This window comes from Ammospiza nelsoni, chromosome 33 (assembly GCF_027579445.1).
Source record: "Ammospiza nelsoni isolate bAmmNel1 chromosome 33, bAmmNel1.pri, whole genome shotgun sequence".
NCBI classification, from domain to species: Eukaryota; Metazoa; Chordata; class Aves; order Passeriformes; family Passerellidae; genus Ammospiza; species Ammospiza nelsoni.
The window spans coordinates 2,040,017-2,059,156 of NC_080665.1; the positions used below are offsets into that span (position 1 = coordinate 2,040,017).

The 19,140-nt window shown below is 57.5% G+C and overlaps 2 pseudogenes; one reads left to right on the top strand and one right to left on the bottom strand.

Annotated features, from left to right (window-relative positions):
- LOC132085897 (zinc finger protein 850-like) overlaps positions 1-19,140 on the bottom strand; it is a 997,265-nt pseudogene that overhangs the window by 676,593 nt on the left and 301,532 nt on the right.
- Positions 12,483-17,839, top strand: LOC132085910 (zinc finger protein 239-like; annotated as a pseudogene).

Genomic DNA, 19,140 nt, shown 5'->3' on the forward strand with positions numbered 1-19,140 from the left:
CACAAACTTGTGCTCCTCACAGACCAAAAAAATGTGGAGCCTGACTGAAAGCCTTGTGGAATTCCTGTGGGATGCAGATGGAGAGATAGTTTTCATGACAGTCATGCTCCTCAGCTTTATCATTTTGGACAATGACATGCTGATGCCTGGTCCCATCACAATGCAGCTGCTTGAGGCGCTCCTGCCACTCATTGACCACGTAAGGCTCACTGCTCCCAGCCACGGCCACTGGGTGCTGTCCGGACACTTTGTGCCCTGTGGATTTGCAGGCCTGTGCCAAGCTGAGCCCTGTGCAGCCAATGCTGAGGTCTTTTGTTCTTCCTTCCATACAGAACAATTGGCAGGTTCAGCTGATCTCCATACTGCTCTTCCGAACATTGCTGACTCTTCCACAGGAAAAGGAAAAAAAGGCCCTGAAGACACCCCTGCGCCAGAGCCTGCTGCCCCTCTTCTTCCACTGCCATGATGAGAAGCGGCTTGTGGCACAGGTGAGGACTCGTGGGCTGCTGCTGTCCCCCTGGCAGGGGGCTCGGCTGTCTCCTGCCCTGTGCCTGCTGGACTGCAGCCTACTCCAGGCCATAGCACAGGGACGCGGGTCCTGCGCCCTGCGCTGTGGGGCCATCCCCACGTCTCTGCTGCTCTCCAGGCTTCTCAGGAAACGCTGCTTGGTGTGGTCGAGTTCCTGAAGAGAAGGGATCTTGAAAGAATGGTGAAAAGGCAGAATCTGTGGAAGTTCAGCGAGTGTCTGGTAAGGACAGCCTGCGAGCCCCAGCCTCAGCCCGGAGAAGCCCCCCGAGCGTGGTGCTCAGTGTGCAGGGCTGGCAGCTGTGCCCCGGCCCAGTGCTGCACGCAGAGGCCGCGCGGGCTCTTCTCCAGTCTCCCGTGGGCCAGAGCCGGGTGCCCACGGAGCCCTGGCCCGGCGGAGCTGCGGGGCGGCACCGCGGCTCCCCGGGCAGCAGCCGGCCCTCTGCCCCCTCCTCTCGGGAGCCCTTGGCCAGCGGCTGCTGGCCACGCCTCAGGGCTGTGCGGGCAGGAGAGGCCGGGGCTGGGCGCAGGCAGCGCCGGGCCCCCAGGGGCTGAGCCCGCGCCAACCCTTCCCTCCTGTCGCTCTCTGCAGCTGGCAGAGAACAGGATCCGAGCGGCCGAGCACCTGCGCCGGGCCATGCCCTACCTGGAGAGCCCACAGGAGTCCCTGCGAGAGGCGGCCATCAGGTTCATGGGTGAGTCCCCAGCCCGGGCTGCCCCTCCCCCCCCCTCCCCGGCCCGCCGCAGCTCGGCCCCGGCCCCGCCTGCTGCCCCGGCCACGCCAGCCCTGCCCTGGGGCGCCGTGGAGCCCCGCCTGGCCTGGGCATTGCTGCTGCCGCCCTCTGGCAGCCGTGCCCTGGGCCGGCAGCGTGCGGCAAGGGCCGGGCTGGGCCCTGCCGGGCCAGCAGCACGTGTGGCCGCAGCGCCGGCAGCGCCGCTGGCAGGGAGCTGTGCCGCTGGGGCCGTGACAGGCTCTGTGTTCACAGGCATGGCCGGCCGGCGCCTGAGGGGGCAGCAGCAAGAGCTGCAGCTGATCTGCACTGGTGAGTGAGGGCAGCGGGCTGACAGCGGGGGCTGCCGGGGGAGCTGCAAGCCCTGCCCCGGCTGCAGAGGGCTCTGCTCCTTGTGCGGACATGGGGCGGCGTGGGCAGAGCACACAGAGATTTCAGGGCCACCTTGGGGATTCGTGGCCGGCAGCTTCGGGCCGGTGCCCTTGGTCCCTGCTCCCTCCTGGCCATGGCCAGAGCCGGCTGGGATGGCCCTGGCAGGGGTCTCTCCACGGCTCCCCGCTGATCCGGTGTCTGACCGTGGCTCTGTCCCTCTCTCTTGCAGCTCTTGAACCGCTGACAGAGGACATCAGCAGTGCCGTGTCGGATGTGGCGCTAGAAACACTGTATGGCCTCCAGGCACTGCAGAGGGAGCGATATTCCCTCTTCCAGAGGCTGCAAGATCAGCTCCGCAGGAAATGGAGGACACGGCCTCGTCTGTCGGGGCTCGGCTGGCTGCGCTGCTGCAGCTCTGCAGAGAGCTGATGCCAGAGGCTCTGTCTGCTGGGGCCACCTGAGCCAGCAGGAATTTTCCATTTCTTTAAGATTGTTCTTTTCTTCTTTTTGGGTTTTTTTTTTTTTTTTTCTTTAGTATATGAATATAGAGTGTGTTATAATACACAGACTCCCAGGAGCTTTCTTTTGCTACCCAGGGTCTGCAGGGCATAGGGGAAGAGGGGGAGAAAGGTACCTTGGCTCAGCCAGCTGCCCAGGCGTGCAGTGGTCAAGGGAAAATGGCCAGAAGCCCCTTGTCCTGTGGTGGTACTGCTGAAGCCTTTGTGCCGGTGACAGAGCGCGTGGGCAGGGCCCGGGGCTGCGGGCATCCCAGCCAGAGCGGTGCCTGGAGATGGCCACCAGCTCTGTGCCAGGAAGGAACCACCCTCTGTATCCTCCTGCCCGGGTGCTGCTGGCTGCCTTGCTGAGGGCTCCCAGGTGCCTCTGGATGGGGCTGCTCTGGAGCGGCTGTGGTGCTGCGGAGCTGCTGCCGGGCAGCTTGGCCGGGCTGGGGCAGCCCCTGAGGGGCTGGGGCGCTGGCAAGCCCTGGGCAATGGGCTGTCAGAGGCCACAAGCAGCCCCCCGGCAGCCGCCTTGTTCCTGCCAGAGCTGACTTGCAAGAGGGATCCTGGGCACTCTGGAACTAACAGCATCAGTGTTGTTGGAAACCCAAATGCAGGGAAATCTCAGACCTTTGCTCTTGTCAGCAAAGCTTAGAATTAAACACAGGATTTGATCGGAGACCTTGGAAAGGCCTTCCAAACTTAGGTGCTAGAAGCGAGAATGAAGATTTCTAGTTTATTATAGCAGAGACACGGGGATGAAGGTTGAAGTGGAGGCAAGTTTAGAGTTTTAGGGCTGAAGATCTAGAAAAAATACAAGTAGTTACAATGGTAAACAAGAAGCTTAGGATGCAGAGCTGTAGGTTTGTGTGTCATAACATGATTGGCTAAGGAAGCTTACACTGTAGCATGAGCCCCTAAGATGAAATATTGAAGGACTGGCTGCAAAACATAAATATCCTTGTTGGCAGTGTCTTCTTGGCCAAGAAATCCTTCAAAGCTCTTGTAACTACAAGTCTTGCGGCCTTGTGAGCCATGCAGTGCAGATGTGAGACAAACTCACCCTTCCTGTCTATGTAGAAGAGAAGAAAAAGCAATGGCATCATCTAAAAAACTCAGAGGTGTGCTCTCTAGCTTGTTCCAAACTCCCTCAAATCCCCCAAAGTGGGATTTAGCTACAAAGAGATGACAAGGACTACTCTTAGTGCTGGCTCTTTGACTCCAGAGCAGCTGCTTTAGAATCTTTCCCACAAGCCTGTGTAGTCATGTGCCAGAAATGGATCATTTGAAGAAACTTTCCCAACTGACTTGCATGGAGGTTTGTCTGAAGGGTATTTGAGGAGAAAGGCTCCCAGCAGAGGTCTGGGCTTTGGCCTAGCTGTGTCCCCTGCTGACTGTGAAGTGTGCCATCAGCTGCCATCAGGCTTTCTGGGCTAAAAATATCATCAAGTCACTTGGACTTGCTCTTTTAGGCCTCGAAGAGCTGGACCTAATTTCGGGGCACATTTGGAGACCTCGTCTATGGGTGGATGTTCCACCTAGGATTTTCCCAATTGCTGGGAATGGTTCTCCAGGTCCCTAGTGTAAAACAGGGCTCCCCAGGAACTGCGCATCTGCAAGATGGTAAACAATTGTCTTGGTTTGAAGAGAGAGGTGTTGGCTAATGAAGGCAGAAGGCTTCTCTGAAATGGAAAATGTAAATCCCCTCCCTTCAAATGATTCTCATTTAGACATTCAAATGCTCTCAGGGAAAGATATGGGGATAGGACTGAGCCCGCAGAGGCGGGCAGCGTTTGCTGATGGTCTGAGCCCTTCCTAAAGATCCTGTCGGGCTGTCTTAGACACCTGGGGCCAGGCATTCCTTCCAGCCTGGGCCACTTTGGCTGCGCTGGGGGCGGCCCCAGGGCAGAAGGCAGTGTGTGCCAGGGCCCTGGGTGGCACGCTGCAGCACGGTCTCTGTGCCATGGAACGCAACCCGGTGACCAAGGGCCCTTTGTGACACGTGGGAAATAGAAGCTTGCCGGGTGCTGGGAACGCACAACGGGGCAGAACGGGACAGAGCCGTGCCGTGAGGAGCCCCCGCACAGCGCACTCGTTCCCGTCTGACCCGGAGCCTTTTGGAGGCGTTTTTCCTGCAGCTGACCTCGAGGCCAGACCACAGGACTTGTTGACCCGTGGCCTTCCCGAGGCTTCTCTTCTGCAGGTGCCCTCACAAATCCCATCATTACCATGGAGCAGAGACCCCTGAAAGTGCCCAAGGTGGCCTGGGGGGAAGAGGAGGAAGAAGGCCTTGGAGCTGTCCCAGCACATCAAACCAAAGAGGTGGTGCGGTTTGAGCTGCCGCAGGAGGGTGAGTGGCAGAGCTGGGCCACAGGGTCAGTGCCTGCAGCCAGCTTGGCGCCATTCCATCCCATCCCTTCCCATTTTATCCCATCCCACCCAATCCCATCCCATTCCCATGGACAGGACAGAAGAGGGGTCGGGCAGACACCCCACAGGGGCCGTGCTCCATCCCCTGGGCCATCCTGGGGCTGTCCCTGCCTGGGGAGCGCAGGGCTGGGCTGTGTTCTCCGGCCTCTCCCGCAGCCCCTCACCTCTGGCTGCGCTCGCTCTTTGCCAGGTGCAGCCCTGCAGCGCACACAAGAGCAGGAACGCACCCGTGGCCTATTCTGCAGAACAGCGCAGGTACCTGCAGCCGTCCCCACCTGGGCTGGGCCTTCTGGCACCGTGCTTTGTGCATTCCCTGCAACATCCCTGGCTTCTTGCCCTTCTCCTACAGCTGGTTTGCAAATTCATCAAGAAAATTCGGCAGGAAGAGACCAGCACCATGGGCACTGGGCTCAGAGCATATTCGCACATCTTCCAAACCAAGACCAGTGCTGCCCTGCTGGATATGCTCGTAGAGGAAGGCTTTTCCAATCCAAAGCAAGTAAGCAGCCAGTGGCCAGGGTTTGATCCTCCCAGCAATTGCTTGGTCTACCAAGCCATTCCCGCTGGTCACTGTTACTCTTTGAGGCCATGGCAGTGTGCTGGGAAGGGAAGCACTTCTCTGGGGAAGCTGGGGACATTCCTCCCTCTGGCAGCTTTCCAAGTCTCCCCTGCCTTCTCCAGGTGCCCGCCCTGGTCAGGTACATCCACCAGTGGCTCCTGGCCAATCAGTTTGCCGAGCACAGGCTGGACAGGACCCTGCTGGATCTCACCGAAGCACAGCCCGCTGACGTGGTCATGACGCTCCTGCGTGTGGCCCCATCCTGTGACAGGTATGGGGCCCACCTGCCCAGAGGGCTCAGGCCTCCCCAGCCCATCAGCCTCTACAGCCTGGCCCAGGTGTGTGACCAACAGAGAGTTCCAGGGCCCTCTGGCTGCTGCCTTTCCCAGCCCTGGCAAGTCAGCCCCTGAGCCTGCTGCCATGCTCCCTCCCTGCCCCTCAGGGGCCTGTCCCCACACGGCTGGGCTGCCTGTGTGCTGCTGGTGAGTGGCAATGTGCAGAGGCAGAGCTGGCAGCCAGCTCAGGTCCCCACTGCTGCCCAGGCCACAGTGCTGTATCTGAGACCCCCCTGAGACAGAGCTCTAACCCCACAGAGCTGCTTTGACCATGTGGATGAGCATCATGTGCTCGCCCAGGACTGTGGAGCCGGCGCTGCTGATACTCCGGGATGTGCTGGCAAGCTGGCCCAAGCACCCCACGTGCACCTCCGATGGGGACAAAACGGGTGTCTTTGTCCTGGCTGTGAGTTTCTGTAACTGGCCTTTGCTGGCCCCAAGGCTGCCTCTCCAGCAGCTCTCCATCCTCCTTCCCCCACTGCATCTCCCTGCCTCATGTGCTGGCCTGAAACCTGGCCCAGGGGCAGCTTCAGGCCCACCAGGCCCCGTGCTCCCCCTGCATCTCTCTGAGCCTCTCCCTGCCCTGCTCGGGCCCTGCCACACGGACACCTGGGCACTGAGCGCTGTCTCGGGGGGCTTTGTCCTTTGCAGGCAACTGTGGTGATGTGGAAGATCGTCCTGCCCTGTGTCCCACATAAGGTGATGGTGTATTTCCCCCACCTCTTTGTGCATCTTCTCTCCCAAGTGTTCTTGGGCACTCTGGATATGCCAGAGGAAGTCAATACCTTCTGGAAGGGATGCCAGGAGGAATACGGCCTTGCCACCAGCCCCAACAGGTGCTCCACGCCACTCCTCCTGTCCCTACCATGTCCCTGGGCAGGAGCCAGTGCTCCCAGCGTCACCTGGGCTTTGCTGTGCACGCAGGTTTGCAGTGAGGACCCTGAAGTCCCTGCTCTGCCGAATGCAGCACGAGGATGTGGTGGTGGCAATGGAACGCAATTGTGGCTGGGACACGCTGCTGCGCGCTGACACCCACCACTATGGCGTGGGTCTGCTGGCCAGGTGAGACCCCCTTCTCCCCACTGCCTTTTGACATGTGTGCTCCGTGCTCAGGTGCCCCACACAGTCCCCGAGGTCGTGGGCCATAGGGCCTTGTCACCGAGGGATGGCCAAGCAGATTGGAAAAGGCTGGGAGAGGAGGGTGCCCACCAGGAGCTGCCTCCCAAATAGCCCAGGGCCCCTTGCAGGGTGCTGGGGAAAGACCAGACCTCTATGAGTCACTCCTGGCAGAGGATTGTCGCCCTGGCCCACACTCTTGGCTCCTTTTTCTCCTGCCAGAGAGATGTGCTGTGTCTCCATCCCCTTGTGTTCCCGGATCGCTCGCTACCTGCTGCGGCTGCTCAGCACACAGGAGCCACGCTGGGAGCTGCCCGCCCTGGCGTTCCTTGTGGAGGTGAGCCTGATGGCCAGCGCTGCCTGGCTGAGCTGCCTCCCAGCTCTCTGCCCTCTCGGAGCCGCAGCTGCCTGGCACGGTGCCCGCGCCCTGTGCTGCTGCCTGGGCCCAGCCCCGTGCGGCCCCGGGCTCCTGCCGGCCGGCTCCCTGTCACTGCCCTGTGCCTTTCAGGTCCTCCAGTGCCTGGACTTGAGTGAACGCGGTACTAAAAGAGTCCTGAAAATCTTGTCAAGGCAGCTGCAGAGCGAGTGCAGGGAGAGGCGTCGCCTGGCACTCAGGGCCCTTCTTGAGCTCATTGAGGAGCCCTCCATGGTGAGAAGGGGGCAGTGGCTGAGGCTGAGCTGGGGAATGCAGTCACTTGGGCTTGGCAGGGCTTTGGGTGCTGGGGCAGCTGCTCCCAGCTCTTCTGCCTCCCAGTTCAGCTGCCCGAGTGCTTCGGGACAGGCCTTTGGCCTCTGGGCCTTGCGGCAGCAGGATGGCGTTTCACAAACTTGTGCTCCTCACAGACCAAAAAAATGTGGAGCCTGACTGAAAGCCTTGTGGAATTCCTGTGGGATGCAGATGGAGAGATAGTTTTCATGACAGTCATGCTCCTCAGCTTTATCATTTTGGACAATGACATGCTGATGCCTGGTCCCATCACAATGCAGCTGCTTGAGGCGCTCCTGCCACTCATTGACCACGTAAGGCTCACTGCTCCCAGCCACGGCCACTGGGTGCTGTCCGGACACTTTGTGCCCTGTGGATTTGCAGGCCTGTGCCAAGCTGAGCCCTGTGCAGCCAATGCTGAGGTCTTTTGTTCTTCCTTCCATACAGAACAATTGGCAGGTTCAGCTGATCTCCATACTGCTCTTCCGAACATTGCTGACTCTTCCACAGGAAAAGGAAAAAAAGGCCCTGAAGACACCCCTGTGCCAGAGCCTGCTGCCCCTCTTCTTCCACTGCCATGATGAGAAGCGGCTTGTGGCACAGGTGAGGACTCGTGGGCTGCTGCTGTCCCCCTGGCAGGGGGCTCGGCTGTCTCCTGCCCTGTGCCTGCTGGACTGCAGCCTCCTCCAGGCCATGGCACAGGGACGCGGGTCCTGCGCCCTGCGCTGTGGGGCCATCCCCACGTCTCTGCTGCTCTCCAGGCTTCTCAGGAAACGCTGCTTGGTGTGGTCGAGTTCCTGAAGAGAAGGGATCTTGAAAGAATGGTGAAAAGGCAGAATCTGTGGAAGTTCAGCGAGTGTCTGGTAAGGACAGCCTGCGAGCCCCAGCCTCACCCTGGAGAAGCCCCCCGAGCGTGGTGCTCAGTGTGCAGGGCTGGCAGCTGTGCCCCGGCCCGGTGCTGCACGCAGAGGCCGCGCAAGCTCTTCTCCAGGCTCCCGTGGGCCAGAGCCGGGTGCCCACGGAGCCCCGGCCCGGCGGGGCTGCGGGGCGGCACCGCGGCTCCCCGGGCAGCAGCCGGCCCTCTGCCCCCTCCTCTCGGGAGCCCTTGGCCAGCGGCTGCTGGCCGCGCCTCAGGGCTGTGCAAGCAGGGGAGGCCGGGGCTGGGCGCAGGCAGCGCCGGGCCCCCAGGGGCTGAGCCCGCGCCAACCCTTCCCTCCTGTCGCTCTCTGCAGCTGGCAGAGGACAGGATCCGAGCGGCCGAGCACCTGCGCCGGGCCATGCCCTACCTGGAGAGCCCACAGGAGTCCCTGCGAGAGGCGGCCATCAGGTTCATGGGTGAGTCCCGAGCCCGGACTGCCCCTCCCCTCCCCGGCCCGCCACAGCTCGGCCCCAGCCCCGCCTGCTGCCCCGGCCACGCCAGCCGTGCCCTGGGGCGCCGTGGAGCCCCGCCTGGCCTGGGCATTGCTGCTGCCGCCCTCTGGCAGCCGTGCCCTGGGCCGGCAGCGTGCGGCAAGGGCCGGGCTGAGCCCTGCCGGGCCAGCAGCCCGTGTGGCCGCAGCGCCGGCAGCGCCGCTGGCAGGGAGCTGTGCCGCTGGGGCCGTGACAGGCTCTGTGTTCACAGGCATGGCCGGCCGGCGCCTGAGGGGGCAGCAGCAAGAGCTGCAGCTGATCTGCACTGGTGAGTGAGGGCAGCGGGCTGACAGCGGGGGCTGCCGGGGCAGCTGCAAGCCCTGCCCCGGCTGCAGAGGGCTCTGCTCCTTGTGCGGACATGGGACGGCGTGGGCAGAGCACACAGAGATTTCAGGGCCACCTTGGGGATTCGTGGCCAGCAGCTTCGGGCCGGTGCCCTTGGTCCCTGCTCCCTCCTGGCCATGGCCAGAGCCGGCTAGGATGGCCATGGCAGGGGTCTCTCCACGGCTCCCCGCAGATCCGGGATCTGACCGTGGCTCTGTCCCTCTCTCTTGCAGCCCTTGAACCGCTGACAAAGGACATCAGCAGTGCCGTGTCGGACGTGGCGCTAGAAACACTGTATGGCCTCCAGGCACTGCAGAGGGAGCGATATTCCCTCTTCCAGAGGCTGCAAGATCAGCTCCGCAGGACATGGAGGACACGGCCTCGTCTGTCGGGGCTCGGCTGGCTGCGCTGCTGCAGCTCTGCAGAGAGCTGATGCCAGAGGCTCTGTCTGCTGGGGTCACCTGAGCCAGCAGGAATTTTCCATTTCTTTAAGATTGTTCTTTTCTTCTTTTTGTTTTTTTTTTTTTTTTTTCTTTAGTATATGAATATAGAGTGTGTTATAATACACAGACTCCCAGGAGCTTTCTTTTGCTACCCAGGGTCTGCAGGGCATAGGGCAAGAGGGGGAGAAAGGTAACTTGGCTCAGCCAGCTGCCCAGGCGTGCAGTGGTCAAGGGAAAATGGCCAGAAGCCCCTTGTCCTGTGGTGGTACTGCTGAAGCCTTTGTGCTGGTGACAGAGCACGTGGGCAGGGCCCGGGGCTGCGGGCATCCCAGCCAGAGCGGTGCCTGGAGATGGCCACAAGCCCTGTGCCAGGAAGGAACCACCCTCTGTATCCTCCTGCCCGGGTGCTGCTGGCTGCCTTGCTGAGGGCTCCTAGGTGCCTCTGGATGGGGCTGCTCTGGAGCGGCTGTGGGGCTGCGGAGCTGCTGCCGGGCAGCTTGGCCAGGCTGGGGCAGCCCCTGAGGGGCTGGGGCGCTGGCAAGCCCTGAGCAATGGGCTGTCAGAGGCCACAAGCAGCCCCCCGGCAGCCGCCTTGTTCCTACCAGAGCTGACTTGCAAGAGGGATCCTGGGCACTCTGGAACTAACAGCATCAGTGTTGTTGGAAACCCAAATGCAGGGAAATCTCAGACCTTTGCTCTTGTCAGCAAAGCTTAGAATTAAACACAGGATTTGATCGGAGACCTTGGAAAGGCCTTCCAAACTTAGGTGCTAGAAGCGAGAATGAAGATTTCTAGTTTATTATAGCAGAGACACGGGGAGGAAGGTTGAAGTGGAGGAAAATTTAGAGTTTTAGGGCTGAAGATCTAGAAAAAATACAAGTAGTTACAATGGTAAACAAGAAGCTTAGGATGCAGTGCTGTAGGTTTGTGTGTCATAACATGATTGGCTAAGGAAGCTTACACTGTAGCATGAGCCTCTAAGATGAAATATTGAAGGACTGGCTGCAAAACATAAATATCCTTGTTGGCAGTGTCTTCTTGGCCAAGAAATCCTTCAAAGCTCTTGTAACTACAAGTCTTGCAGCCTTGTGAGCCATGCAGTGCAGATGTGAGACAAACTCACCCTTCCTGTCTATGTAGAAGAGAAGAAAAAGCAATGGCATCATCTAAAAAACTCAGAGGTGTGCTCTCTAGCTTGTTCCAAACTCCCTCAAATCCCCCAAAGTGGGATTTAGCTACAAAGAGATGACAAGGACTACTCTTAGTGCTGGCTCTTTGACTCCAGAGCAGCTGCTTTAGAATCTTTCCCACAAGCCTGTGTAGTCATGTGCCAGAAATGGATCATTTGAAGAAACTTTCCCAACTGACTTGCATGGAGGTTTGTCTGAAGGGTATTTGAGGAGAAAGGCTCCCAGCAGAGGTCTGGGCTTTGGCCTAGCTGTGTCCCCTGCTGACTGTGAAGTGTGCCATCAGCTGCCATCAGGCTTTCTGGGCTAAAAATATCATCAAGTCACTTGGACTTGCTCTTTTAGGCCTCGAAGAGCTGGACCAAATTTTGGGGCACATTTGGAGACCTCGTCTATGGGTGGATGTTCCACCTAGGATTTTCCCAATTGCTGGGAATGGTTCTCCAGGTCCCTAGTGTAAAACAGGGCTCCCCAGGAACTGTGCATCTGCAAGATGGTAAACAATTGTCTTGGTTTGAAGAGAGAAGTGTTGGCTAATGAAGGCAGAAGGCTTCTCTGAAATGGAAAATGTAAATCCCCTCCCTTCAAATGATTCTCATTTAGAAATTCAAATGCTCTCAGGGAAAGATATGGGGATAGGACTGAGCCCGCAGAGGCGGGCAGCGTTTGCTGATGGTCTGAGCCCTTCCTAAAGATCCTGTCGGGCTGTCTTAGACACCTGGGGCCAGGCATTCCTTCCAGCCTGGGCCACTTTGGCTGCGCTGGGGGCGGCCCCAGGGCAGAAGGCAGTGTGTGCCAGGGCCCTGGGTGGCACGCTGCAGCACGGTCTCTGTGCCATGGAACGCAACCCGGTGACCAAGGGCCCTTTGTGACACGTGGGAAATAGAAGCTTGCCGGGTGCTGGGAACGCACAACGGGGCAGAACGGGACAGAGCCGTGCCGTGAGGAGCCCCCGCACAGCGCACTCGTTCCCGTCTGACCCGGAGCCTTTTGGAGGCGTTTTTCCTGCAGCTGACCTCGAGGCCAGACCACAGGACTTGCTGACCCGTGGCCTTCCCGAGGCTTCTCTTCTGCAGGTGCCCTCACAAATCCCATCATTACCATGGAGCAGAGACCCCTGAAAGTGCCCAAGGTGGCCTGGGGGGAAGAGGAGGAAGAAGGCCTTGGAGCTGTCCCAGCACATCAAACCAAAGAGGTGGTGCGGTTTGAGCTGCCGCAGGAGGGTGAGTGGCAGAGCTGAGCCACAGGGTCAGTGCCTGCAGCCAGCTTGGCGCCATTCCATCCCATCCCTTCCCATTTTATCCCATCCCACCCAATCCCCTCCCATTCCCAGGACACCCTCAGCACCCCCCAGAGCCCTCCCCAAACTCCCCCCAGGACCATCCCAACACCCCCAGACCCTCCCAAGACCTTTCTACGACCCCTCCCCAAAACCCCCCCAGACCCTCCCACGACCCCTCCGCCCCCCCGCGAGACCCCTCTTAGGAACCTTTCGCAACCCCCAGGTCCCCCCACAACGCACCAGGACCCCTCCCCAGACCCCCCAGACACTCCCAAACCCCCGGACCCCTCCAAAACCCCCCCAGACCCTCCCCCGCCCCCCCCCCCGATCCCCTCTCAGGCCCCGCCCGTTCCTGTCCCGAGCCCGGCGGGTCCCGGCGGCGGCGGGGGAGGGAGGGCCGCTTCCGGCTCGCCTCTGATTGGCTGGGGCGGCACGGGGGAGGCGGGCGTAGCTGAGGGGAGCGATGCTGTGAATGGTTATTTCGGGGACTTGCAGGGCGGTGGTTGGTTGGTTCGGGGCGGGGCGTTTTGCCGTTCTTGAGAGTCCGCGCGCGCGGCAGAGGCCGGAGATTGTGAGGGGAGAGCGGAGGTGAGGTGGGGACGGGGGGAAACTGGGGCGGTTTGGGGCAGGTCTGAGGGGAAATTGGGAGTTTTTGGGGGTAACGACGGGAAACACAGGGGTGTGCGATGGGTTTTGGGTGAATGAGGGAGTCTGAGGGGGCTTTGGTTGGTCTGAGGGAGCTTTAGGGAGGTTGGGGGGGAGCTTGAGGCGGTCTGGAGCGTTCTTAGATGGGTTTAGGGGGATCTCAGAAGGATTGGGCGGGTCTGAGGGGATTTTGGGGGATTGTGAAAGGAACTGGGGTGTTGTGAGGGCATCTGGGGGGTTCTGAGGTGGCTCTAGGGGTAATTTTGGGGAGTCTGCAGGGGATTTCATAGAGTTTGGGAGGGGTCTGAGGGGGATGTGGGGCATCCTGATGGATTTGGGGGGGGTCTCAGGTGGGTCTGGGGTGAATTTTGTGGGGAAATGGGGGGGTCTGAGAGTCCTGGGGAGGTTTTTGGGGTCCAGGGTGGTTCTGGGCCGACACTGGGGGACTCTGGGGGGTTTGGGGTTCCTGGACGGGTCCCGGGGGAAGATTTGGGAGTCTCGGGGGGTCCCAGGCCCACCCTGAACCGGGGTCTGGGGGTTTCGGGGGGAGGGGGCACAGCAGGGGTTTCCCCCACACCCTCCAGTTTTTGGGGGGGTCTCCCACGGTGCCCCCTCCCCAAAAAGCTCCGAGGGCCCCCTGAAGTGGCTCCTGTTCCACCCGCCGGTGCCCCCTGATCCAGGACGGCCCCACTGACTCTGGGGGGCTTCTGGGGGATTTTAGGGTTTTGAGAGGGTTTTTGGGGATTTCAGAGTTGCTATTTTGGGCTTTGTGGGATTTTTTGGGGAGTTTAGGCGAAATTATTGGGGTTTTGAGGAGAATTATTGGGTTTTGGGATGGTTAGAGGATTTTGGGGGGTTTTGGATTTTGGGTGTTTTGTTGAGGTTGTAGGGGTTTTTTAGATGGGGAGGGGATTTATTGAAATTTTTGGGAGTTTTTTATAATTTTGGTGAGTTCCACTGGGATTTTAGGAGATTCTCTGGGGGTTTTGAGGGTTTTCTTGTGACTTTTGGGGATTTTGTGGGGTATTAGTGGAATTTTAGGGTGGCTTTGGGGCATTCCATGGGAGTGGGGAAGGGCTGAGATGCACCAAAATCTCCTTGAAACCCCTGAAAGTCCCAATAAAACCCATTAAATCGCAATTAAATCTCTCAAAATCTCATTAAAACACCCTAGAATCCCAAGAACAGCCCACAAAATGCTTTGAAATCCCAATAACCCCAAAAATCCTGATTAAACTCCGCAAATCCCCCAAAAATGTCCTCAAAACCAAAAAACATCCCACAAAATCTCCCCCAAATCCAAAGAAATCCTGGCAACACCCAAAAAAACCCACTAAACCCTCCAAATCCCACCAAAAATCCAAAACCCCCCAAATCCCCAATGAATCCCACTAAATGCCACCACAATTCCAATAAAATCCCCACAAAATCTCCTAAAAATCCCAATAAAACCCCCAGAATTTCTGAGAATCCCAAAAATCCCAACAAAATCTCAGTAAAAACCCCCAAAATTCAAAAAAAGCCACAAAAAATTCAATAAACCCCCAAGTACCCCCAGAAAAACTCCCCCTCAAACTGCCAATAGAATCCCCCAAAATCTAAACTCCCCAAAATCCACAAAACCAGCCACTCCCAGTCAATCCCAGTATGATTCCAGTTGCTCTCTATGTGATCCCAGTGTAACCCAGCATGGACTCAGCTGCTCTCACTGTTATCCTAGTGTGATCCCAGTTGCTCCCAGCATAATTCCAGATGTTCCCAGTTCCTCCCATTATGATCCCAGTTGCTCCAAGAATACTCCCAGTCCCTCCCAGCAGGGTCCCAGTTGTGCCCAGTTGCCTCCAGGGTAGATTCAGTTTCCCCCAGCATCGTCCCAGTTGCTCCCAGCATGATCCCAGCTGTTCCCAGTGTGGTTCCAGTCCCCCCACTATGGTTAGAGACACTCCCAGTTTGTTTTAGTTACCTCAGAATGGTCCCAGTCTTGCCCAGTTACTCCCAGTTTCCTCTAGCATAATCCCAGTTTCCATCTGTTGCTCAAAGGGTGGCCCCAGTTGCTCCCAGTATGATCCCAGTTGCCCCAGTTATAGTCTCAGTCCTCTCAGCATGGTTCCAGTTCCTTCCAGCTGTTCCCAGTTGCTCCCAGTGTGTCACATTTTCCTCCCAACATGGCCCAGTAGCTCCCAGCAAGCCCCAGTCAGGTTCCATTCAAACCCAGTATAGTCCCAGTATGAGTGTAGCCACTCCAGTATGAACCCAGTCACCTGCAGTCTAATCCCAGTGTCTCCCAGTCACTCCCAGTTTGATGCAAGTGCCCCCAGTGTGATCCCAGTTGCTCCCAGCATGGGCCCAGCTGTTCCCAGTGTGGTGCCATCACTCCCCTGTTGTTACAGACACTCCCAGTGTGGTCCCAGTTGAACCCAGTTGCCCCTGCTCTAGTCCCAGTCACTCCCCAGATGATCCCAGTCCCCCCAGTATGGTCCCACTCACTCCCAGTTGCTCCCAGTGTGGTCCCAGTTCTCGCCAGCATGGTCCCAGTTGTTCCAGTCATTCCAGTATGGTTCCAGACACTGCCAGTATATCCCAGTTGTACCCAGCATGTCTGTAGCCATTTCCAGGCACTGCCAGTGGCCCCAGTAAGGTGTTAGTTCTCCCAGTATGATTCCCCAGTCATGCCCATTGTATCCCAGTTGCCTCCGGCATGCATCCAGTCCTTCCCAGTTCCTCCAGTTTGCTTGCAGCATCATCCCAGTTTCCCTCAGTTGCTCCCAGTAGCCCAAAGTGTGATCCCAGTTGCTCCCTTTCAACCCCAATAGGATCCCAGTAAGCTCCAGTTTGATCCCAGTCACATGCCAGTCCTCCCAGTGTTGTGCCAGTATAATCCCAGTTCCTTCCAGTCTCTCTCAGTATGGTCCCAGCTGCCTCCAGCATGGTTCCAGTTGCTTCCTGGATCAGCCCAGTCAGTCCCAGTATGATGCCATTTGCTCCCAGCGTGCTCCAGGTCAGGCCCAGTATGGGGGATGATGTGCAGGGTGTGTTCCCAGTCACTCTCAGATACTCCCAGTATTAGTCCAGTCCCTCCCAGTATGATCCAAAGGTGAGCCCAGTGTGCTCCCAGTCCCTGCCACTATGAACCAGTTGTGCTCCACATGGTTCCAGTTGCTCTCTTTCACCTTCACTTTTGTTCCAGTCACTCCCAGTATCTCCCAGTGTGTCCCAGTTCCCTCCAGCATGTTCCCAGTCACTCCCAGTTGCTCCCAGTTGGGTTTTTGGGGAGATGTTTGGAGAATGAAGCAGTCCAAGGCTGAGCGGAAAAGGCCCCTTGGGGGGACATGGGGGGGTGCCAGTGGCGACTGCCAGCAGAGGCAGCCTGGAGGAGCAGAGCCCTGTGTGCCCCAGGAGCCCAAAGTGGGGAGCCCAGAGAGGGGGAAGCGCCGCCATGGGCGGGAGCCTCAAGAGCCTGGAGAGGGGCAGGGGGGACTCCTTGGAGCCGCTGCAGCCCAGAGCAGAGAACGAGGGGAGAAGGGAGCCCGGGAGCCCAAACAGCCACGGCATCCCGGAATGGGGAGAGCGAAGAGGGGGGAGCTTTTGGCATTGCTGGGACTGCCAGCAGCCTGGGCAGGGTGGGCACCGAGCACAAGGGGGACCCTGAATCCAAGCATGACCCCAGCAGCTGGGACAGGGGGAACCCCCGAACACCAAAGGGGAGGGACCAGGGATGGGGAACTCCTGGGAGGCTTTTCCATGGCTGAATCTTGGTGTTTGGGAGGTTTTTATGGAGCTCAGATGGCCAGTGACTTGTAGAGATGGACTTGGGCAGAGGGAACTTCAAACTCAATGTGCCTATACCTTGTTGTCCTCAAACCAGGATTTCCCATTCGCAGTGCTTGGGAGGCTGCGAGGAAGAGGAAGATGCCCCGGGACACTGATGCAGGTGAGGAGGAAGTCAGTGCCTCTTTCCCCTCTGTGCTGCTCCCTCTCCCAGCCCAGCACGGCCCCAGCTGCAGCTCAGCCCTGGGGGAATCTCCTTGCCCTTACCTGTGGCACGGAGGCAAATCCCATCCTGTCCTTGTCCTTCCTCCCCCAGAGCAGGAGCTGAGCATGGAGAGCAGGGAGGACAAATGCCCGTGGCAGAACCTGGTGGAAGAGGCCGTTTTGAGCGGCTCCACGGCGCAGGAAGCCAACGGGGAGGAAAAGCCCCGGAGATGCCGCACAAGGAGGGGCTGCAAACGCAGCTGGCGGGGATCTGAGGGGGAAAGAGCCAGCCTGGGCCGGGAAGGCGGCTGGAGATGGAGCCAGAGCTCGGAGCTGGTGCTCCATGAGCAGCTCCATGATGGGGAGAAGCCCCACACCTGCTTGGAGTGTGGGAAGAGCTTCAGGAGGAACTGCAACCTGATCAGGCACCAGAGGACCCACACTGGGGAACGGCCCTATGAGTGTGATCAATGTAGGAAGAGGTTTAAGAGCAGCTCCAATCTCCTCGATCAGCAGCACACGCACACAAAGGAGAGGCCCTTCCGCTGCCCCGACTGCGGGCAGGGCTTCAGGTACAGCTCCTGTCTTGTTGTGCACCGACAAACCCACACTGGGGAGAGGCCCCACGAGTGTGAGGAATGTGGGAAGAGCTTCAGCCATAGCTCCCAACTGATCCGCCACCAAAAGATCCACACGGGGGAGAGGCCCTACGAGTGTTCCAAGTGTGGGAAGGGTTTCGGATCAAGTCAGATCTCCTCCGGCACAATTGGATTCACACAGAGGAGAGGCCTTTCCAATGCCCCGGTTGTGGGAAGGGATTCCAGCACAACTACACAACTACACCCTCATCAAGCACCGGCGCATCCACACTGGGGAGAGGCCCTACGAGTGTCCCCAGTGTGGGAAGAGCTTCTCCAGCAGCTCTAACTTGACCCAACACCAACGGAGGCACCGGTAAGGGAAGCCCTGTGAGTGCCCCGAGTGCGAGAAGAGCTTCGTGCGCTGCTCCAGCTCCATCCCCAATGGAGGAGGCACTTTGGGCACAGTCCTGGTCACTCACATTCCCTCTGATCCGTTTTGGGAACACACCTGGCTGCTTCTCCTTTTGGTTTGGCTTAAATTTTTTTCTCTTCTCCATGTCTTTGCACTCCAAAAGACAAGAGGGATCAATCTGTCACCTCAAAACCACTCAAATCCCAATGAAAACAACTGCATTTTAACCCAACAGGGCTCAATCTCACCTCAAATTGCTGGTTCCCGCCTGACAAAAACTCAGTCCTGTGCCAGACTCACTCCATTCCACAGCCACCAGGGTGAGTTGGGGCTGGGAGGTGATTGGTAGAAGTGGGATCCCAATTTGGAGCAGTGGGATGGGGATTGTGTGGGGTGGCTGGGTGGGATGTATTTGACAGCAAATAAAACTTTCAGAGTTACTGATTTCTGTCCCATTCATTTTCAGTCACTTCTGTGTGCAGAGTGCTGCCTTCTCAGCTGTTTCAATTCCTATAAAAATCTCATTTTTTAAATCATCTAACCCAAACAATTCAAAAGCCAATATCCAAATAAAACCACGCACCCGAAATTAGAATTTTGAAAAAGAAAATTATTTTTTAGAGTACTTAAGGATGTTGATAAAGTTTAATTGTTTGGTTCAAATGTGTGAGAAATTATAGTGGTGTTTGGTTTTGTGTTTAGTATATTTGTAATAGGAATTTTTTTTACTAAGGTGTGTTAGATTCTATGATAGTTTTTTAGATATTTTTTTATCTAAAGTATATTGGTTACTGAGTTAAAACTTACAAAAGGTATTTCTTTGTATATAATTGGTTTATTTATATTTTTTGGTAATGTTATATTAATAGTTTACTGTTGTTTTGACTTGAGTCATTATTGGAGTATTGTAAGGAAGAGTTGAAATTATATTTCATTTTTATATTTCATTTTTATTCTGATATATTTAATTTTAATTATAATTTCTTGATTTTTAATTTATTATAATTTGCTGAGAGAATAGGAAGGAAGTTCAAGGGCAGGAACACTTTTTCCTGGCTGGGAATTGGAATTCCAGACCCTAGGAGTGTGTGCTGGACCACACACACTGCAATCAAATATGGACTGGGATCAAATATGGACTGGGATCCTATGGGTCAGGACGGCACAGAATGGGACCATAGGGATCGGGACCACACAACTTGGGATAAACTGGACTGGGATCAAATATGGGCTGGGACCATATGGAATGGGACCATAGAGATCAGGATGAGACAGGCTGGGATAAACTGGGTTGAGATTATACGGACTGGGCCATATGGACTGGGATTGCACAGACTGGGATTGCACAGACTGGAATCACACGGACCAGGAAAAAGCTTTGGCTACCATAGGCTGCCTTTGGCTGCCATGCTGTCGGAAGGCAGCCACATCAAGTTGGCCATGTCCTGTTTGGGGGTCCCATCCCCCTCTTCCCTCCGCTCTCCTGCCCCTTCCCCATCGTTCCCCCAGTCCCCTCCCCCGTGCTTGGTTTTGCGGGTTCCAGGCCTCTCCTGCTCCCTTTGGGCGTCCTGACCTCCCTTTGGGTTAATTTGGGGCCCTGCCCCTTTCTC